Source organism: Rhagoletis zephyria, unplaced genomic scaffold (genome assembly GCF_001687245.7).
Source record: "Rhagoletis zephyria isolate East Lansing unplaced genomic scaffold, Rhagoletis_zephyria_1.1 Rzeph_scaffold_03508, whole genome shotgun sequence".
NCBI classification, from domain to species: Eukaryota; Metazoa; Arthropoda; class Insecta; order Diptera; family Tephritidae; genus Rhagoletis; species Rhagoletis zephyria.
This window is the reverse complement of record NW_016160591.1, coordinates 20,321-27,632: the sequence shown is the minus strand read 5'-3', so window position 1 is coordinate 27,632 and position 7,312 is coordinate 20,321.

Here is a 7,312-nt window from a genome sequence, read left to right as displayed (position 1 = left end):
GATGAGGCGGCTCTTGGAGTGTTTGAGAGAAAGATTTTGTGGAAGATTTACGGGCCTTTACGAGTTGGCGATGGCGAGTAAAGCAGACGATGGAACGATGAGCTCTATGAGCTTTACAACGACATGGACATAGTGCAGCGAATTAAAATACAGCGGCTCCGCTGGTTTGGCCATGTCTTTCGAATAGACACCGATGCTCCTGCTCTGAAAGTATTCTACTCGGAACCCGCTGGTGGTAGCAGAGGAAGAGGAAGGCCCCCACTGCGATGGTGGAGAANGAAGAGGGAGGCCCCCACTGCGATGGAAAGATCAGGTGGAGAAGGACTTGGCTTCACTTGGCGTTTCCAATTGGCGTCAGTTGGCACAGAGGAGAAACGACTGGCGTGCTTTGCTGAACTCGGCCAAAATCGCTTAGGCGGTTACAGCGCCAAAAAAGAAGAAGAAGATGAAAACCAGCCTTTCGAGCTTGTGTTTTGTATTCACGACGTTAAAACTTAATGAAATTAATAAAAACTGCAGGCCTGCAAACCACTCCAAAAATCGGTGCGGTTCGGTTCAGAGGTTCGAACTAGAGATGGGCACGGGCCGGGCTTTTTGCAGGGGCCCGGCGGGCCGCTGCGTAAGCCCACGGGTACGGGCCGGAATATTTGCTGTCAGCATGAACTCGTGCGTGCATGGGCGTTCAGTAAAATTTCATAAAAGCACGAATAAGCACGAAAAAGCCCGTTGCTAATACTAAAAATTTAGATAAGCTTTTCTTTTTATACAAAAAAAAATAGTACAAATTAAAACTCTTTTGATAAGAGAAAAGCAAAGAAAGAAATATTTGGAAACCGATAGAAAAAATAGATACTTGTTTACATATCTGTACATAAAATACCTTCCACTTTTTCTACTTCCCAGAAAATATATTTTAGAAAATCTTTGATGTAAGAAATTGATTCGCTTAAGTAAATATACATACATAAACACATAATTAAAAATATGTACACATGTATACATGCAATAAAATTTGGCTCTTTATTTCCGGGACTAAAATTCTTACGTACCGGGCCGGGCCTGAAAATTTAGGTCCGTGCCCATCTCTAGTTCGAACCACTTAGAAAAAACTTGTACCGGTACAAGAACCGGCTCATGAGTATCCCTGAACCGCGGTTCGGTTCGGTTCAAATGGTTCAATTTTTTTATGCTAAAGGATAAAAATATTGCAAAAAATATTACAAATCTATAACATATAAATTTAAGGCTTTGTTACCAATATCAAATTCAAATATCTACATGTATTGTGGTGGAAAAATAAATAGGGGCTCGACATTTTAACAAGTTTTGGCTATTTTTCTTTAGTTTATTTAATGTTTATTTTTTTTTTTAACCATATAACTCCAAGTTTCATGCGTAATACCATGATATAAAAAAGAAGGTAGTTTCATTACTACTATTTCTTGATTATAAAGCAGATTTTTAATATTTCTTCTGATGTCAACATTAAGCATAGCTTTGCCGCATTGGAATTTTTTGAGGAGGGGGATTTTTATGAAATATTTGGTATTTAATACAGGATAAAATGTGCACAAAAAATGCCAAGTTAATATGATCGATAAACAAATTTGAAAGTTTTTTTAATGACTTAAAAGGCCCTGTGAAGAATATCAATATAAGAGTTCAAGAAATAAAATTAAATCCAGTTTTGATACATTTATTTATTAAATAGCTTTAGGTGTTACTAAATATTGATTTATTTTACTAAGTAATTTTACTTTAAGCCAAATAAACAAATTTTCATGACATGTAAAAAAAAAAATGACTAGTTTGTATTTTAATGTTGCACTCTTTTATTTTTCGCTTCAAGCATCTTAATCTTAAATAGGTTCTACAAACAAAACTTTAAGATTTTTTCCATGCTTTCGAAGCCCGAAAAAAGCGACGGTTCGGTTCAAAAACCGGCCACAATTGGTCGTCCGCCATCGCTATCTGGAGGCTGTCGTCGCTAATAATCGCAAGTCAGGACCGCTTTCACCGTCATAACAACTAGGACCGCCGGCACTGTTACAGTCAAGGAAAGCTTCCACCGCCCTAACCACTATTGGCACTGACCAGCATAGCCCCGCTGCCCTTCGTTACTAGGGAGTGGGCTTGTTCGAGGCATGTACTGCAGAAGTGATGAAAATTTACATCGCTGCTGTAAGTGCACAAGTTAGGCAGCTGACAAAACGTTGTTAGAAATTCACAACGAACGTGATACTTTAATGGTTCGCGCTGTAACGTAGCTTCCCTACGCTACACAATTACGCACCTACATACCCATCATACCTACATACTTAACATAATACATACGCTGACATACATGCCTACCGACATGCACAACAAACCATCATACATACCCATATACAGCCACTAACATACATATCTACATACATACATACAACCACAAGCAGCATCTCCACTATGCACATACCCCACACCAAAGCTCGCGTACGCTAACACACCACGAGAGTTCGCTGCGTAAGCATGCAAAAATTGCGATCTTCATTCGTTTCTCAACCAGTTCACTCGGCAACAGACTTAAGTTGACCTACGCCGACTCAGCTAGTACCAGCTTCCGTAGGTAAAAACAGGAGCGGATCGAGAATGCTTAGGCTATGGAACCTCGATCGCCCCTGGCTCTTCCTGCGGGAAAGGCCGAGAGGTTGAGGGGCCTGTCAAAGGGGGAATACCCCTCGCACAGACACCAAACCCATTATTTTTAAAGACGGTATCAGTGGACAGGAGATGTACTCTCCTGCCCTTAAATTATCGCGTGGCGAACAGGTATTGTGCGGCGGGTAAAACTGCCCCACAATGCCAAGCAGCCCCGATCGAATCCATACTGACCCGCCTCCTTCTAGGGTAGAGCACGGGGCGCATCGAGACGGCTTAGGCCGTGGAACCTCGAACGCCCCTGGTTCTGACCAAAAGGATCCGTTCTGACCAGCCTCCGTAAATCAGTGCAGGAGCGGATCGAGATGGCTTAGGCTATGAAACCTCGATCGCCCCTGGTTCTGTCTACGGGAAATGCCGGCAGGTGGTGGGCACCGATACTGATAGCTTCCGTAGTCGTTACAGGTGACCATTCGGACCGACAACACTAGCTGCCGCCCCTGGGCCAAAGCCACAACCGAGACGCGCTACCAACTAGGCCCGCTAGCCGTACCATCAACATCCAGGGCCACTGTCACCGTCACTATTTGTCAGGGCCGAGTACTACCTTCATGATCACCGGGCCGCCGAAATCACAGCCGCCCCTTGGCCGAAGCCGATGCCAAGCGCCGCCACCTTCCACGGCCGCTAGCCTTGCCATCGTCATTCATAGCCGTTGCGACGGGCACCACATATTAGGGCCGAGCTACACCCTTCGTCATCATCGGGGCCGCCGACGTCTTTGCCGTCCCTAGGTCAGACCGCTACCTAGGACGGCTACTTGCCCTCTGTTTGTAAGGACCGCCACCGTAAAGGCCATCAGGGCCGGAGTTATCATCGCCATCAAACATGCGGGGCGCCACCGCTATCACCGCCCTGGACCACCGTTACTCCCCGCCACGAGCATCGGAAGCCACAAGTAGGGCCAGTGGCCATCACCGTTCAGGGCCGCTGTTCCCGTCGTAACATAAAGGGGCCCGTTATCGTCTCCGTCGTAACTAGAGTCGCCAATATTGTTCTCTCCACGGGAGCTCGCTACCGCCTTCGCCACTATTTGAACCACCGTGCACATCACCGCAGGGCTGTCACTACTACAAGGGACTGCTACTGGCGTCACGATCAGCACCGCCGCTCTCATTGGGCTGCAGTACCAGTGCTGTGGGCGTTTTCCATCATCACCGCACCGTCGCCCCTCTCACCGTCGTCATCATTAGTCACCGAACCGTCTCCGCTCTCACCGTCACCGTTACCGTCACTAGCCACCGGACAGTCTCCGCCCTCTGAATCACGACATCCACCGCCGACCAGTTGGTATCTCTCCCCCTCAGTTCCTCCCTCTCTCTTCTTGGACGTCAAGGTGCCGGTTATTCCAGCCGAACAGCCGCGTGTGTGTGGTTGTGTTCACTAACACTAAATTAGTGGGTTTTATTTTATTTGGTGAGGGTAAGTGGGACCTCCGCCCAACCCTGGAGCGGCTTCGATAAAACTCACCTCATAAATGGCGCCCGAGCAGGGACCCTGCTTTGCAGGCGCATGTGCAAAAGCAACAAGTACCAACCCTGTCGAAGGGGGTTCATCGAACACACCACAACCAACAAATAACACACGGACGAGCGAAAATAACACCACAACGCTAAACGTCGGCTCTCAGGGCTGGATATGCCTATTAAAGAAAGGGAGATTAATTGAGGAGTGCAGAAAACATCAGTTACCAGTTGAGGGAAATACAGTCGCTGAACTACGGAGTGCTCTAAGCAACTTCATCAGAATCAAGCGAAACAGGAAATCAACCGAAAATCTCCTAAAGGAACTAGAGATGGAGATCGCCGCTGAAGAAGCCAGTGTAGCAAAGCCGTCACCCGGAGGAGCAAAACCGGCGGTTCATCAACGAGACAGGATTAGTAACGCTGAAGTGATGAGCACTGTCCGTCGTTGGGACGTCCAGTGCTCCGCCGGCGACGCCCTGCACGACTTCCTGGATAGGATTGAGGAACTGGCGGAATGCTATCAAATCATGGCAGACCAACTCCTCACAACCCTCCCCAAGTTCTTACGCGGCAAAGAACTCCAGTTGTTCCGCGCCCGGTGGCAACAGATGATGACTTGGGCCATATTTCGCGCCGAGGTAGAAAGATTTGTCCTGCCTAAGCGACACGTAAACCAGTTAGTAGACACTATTCGCCAGCGGAAGCAGCTGCACAGGGAAAAAGCTAAGGATTATATCCTCGCCCTCTAGACGCTCATCCGGCAAAACATCCAACAATGTGCAACGAAGACCATTTAGAACGCATTTACGTCGGCCTGCGAGTCGAAAAGGAGCGAACTCCAAATCACCGAAGAGCTAATGGAGCTCACCGATGACTATGAGCTGCTCAAAAACGAGGAATCCAGACAGAAAAGACAGGCAGCATACAGCATTTCCACCATAGGGAGCCGGTACGACGCAAGAAAAACCTACTGGCGATGCAAAAAGCGTAGCCATCAGAGTTCTCACTGTCGCAACCCATGACGGCTGTTCTCGTTCGTCGTTAGCACGCACATCTATCCCGTCAGGATTTAATATAACAATCGATCCACAGGCACATCGGTAGTGGTGATCCCTTACCTGGCGGGGCAAATGATACTAGAAACGGACTTCCGTGCAAGACAGCAAGCCACTAGCTGGCTCCATACCACCGAGGGCAGATCCTCCACCCACTCTGAGAACATCCTTGGACGAAGAAAAGAGCAGAGAGCCGACACGATTCTCCAACATTACCGAAACAAGCACTGCCGCCGATCCCGTGATTATACTCCGGCACAACCGACCGCCGAAACCGCGCTATCTCTACCCCGCCACGTATACCAAAACTCATATTGCAAACACCATTAAATCTCTGCGTCTCCTTCCACTTGCACCGCCTAATAATAACCGAACGATAAACAATTAGAAATCACCAGTACCAAACCGTCACGAGTCGTCCCCGCTGAATCGTAGAATCAGTGAAGGAGAATAAGGGACAAGAAAAACCAAAGAAACACCAAAACCAACCAAACCAGCAAACACTCGCCAACACCAAAAGGCGAGGAAGATGGCTGCACCCGCTTATAGAAGCCGAAAACGACCGCAAAGGCTGCCAACATTCGGAGCAGTGCCATGGCCGCACAACAAATCACGCATTACGCGAGCACCTGTCACCAGCTGTCCGCAACCTCGAGCAGACTACGACACGACCGCAGCGGACCACTACGCTTCCGATGGGGTGCCACCAACAACGGCCAATGCAGCACCAGACGCCGTCAACGAAGACTGCCACTCCCGCACCACGGCGAAAGCCTGCCGATTGCAGCTACTACTATTTCACCTTTTTTGAAGTTAATTAACACACATGTACTCGGCATAGAAACAATTTTACAAACTTGGGCTTAAATTAACATATTTACGCTTGAATTAGGTATATTCGCTACAAAAAAAACTATTTAAATTTTCTTTTTATATATAAGCATGTATTAAAATTTAAAACAAATAAAGGTTCACTAACACGCACACCGGCCGAGCCTTCACTCATCGTGTGAAGGTAAAATTATACCGAGGCCTAAAGTAGTGCAGCACCTCGGGCCCAAACTCCTGAATAATACACCTTTTCGTCCCTCGAATGGGGAGGGGGACTGTAACGTAGCTTCCCTACGCTACACTATTACGCACCTACATACCCATCATACATACGCTGACATACATGCCTACCGACATGCACAACAAACAATCATACATACCCATATACAGCCACTAACATACATATCTACATACATTAGACTGCATCACCTAAAAAGTTGAGATTTTTCCGGCGGGATTACAAATTCTAGTATATTCTAAGACTTCTACCAAAATATTTCCGAAAACTATTAAGACACTCGTATATCTTACCTTCCTCTTTCATATTTTGAGCGAGCTTATTCGCAAAGAAATGAAAAGAGTGAGAAAATACCTTACCAATGATGCCTCATGAGTCTAAATTGGTAAGGTTTTGGCTGAGCTATTCAAGTTTTGCTTAAACCAGTCTTTGAAAAAAGTTCGAAAACAGCAACAAAAATAGCATAGACAATTTTTAAAAATATATTTATGAAAATTTTTTAAGCTTAAACTGTTTAGGCATCTCAGGTAATTTTTTTCAAAAAATATTAAAAAAAAGGCGTGAGTGGTGTAGAGCAGGTCGCCTCCGCGTGGTGCACCCTGGGTAACGCCAAATGGCCTGCGGCCTCCACGGCCTCTTAACCTGAACGGTAACGACCCTGGCTTCGTCCTCTGACTACGATTCTGAAAACGTTTTGGATTTGTCGATCCCTGAGCTGGTGGTTGTGGTATTCTACCACCTGAGTATGCTGGGGTGACACTCAGCAGAAATGGCTGGTGGGCTAATGCCGCAACTGCCCCCGTCCCGTTAAAACCCTGGCAGGCCTCAGGGTACGTTCCAATTCCCGTCGCCGTTTAGTTGGTGGTGTAGGTGCGGTTGAGATGACTCCCGTCTTTGCGCTGGTCGGCTCTGAACTCATGACCCCATAAGGGCATGGGTCAACCCTCGCCATAGTCTTGTTCAGAGGTAGCTATGGGACCATTTAAAGGCGACTACACGCTCGGGTTTTGGATAGCGGCTCTGAG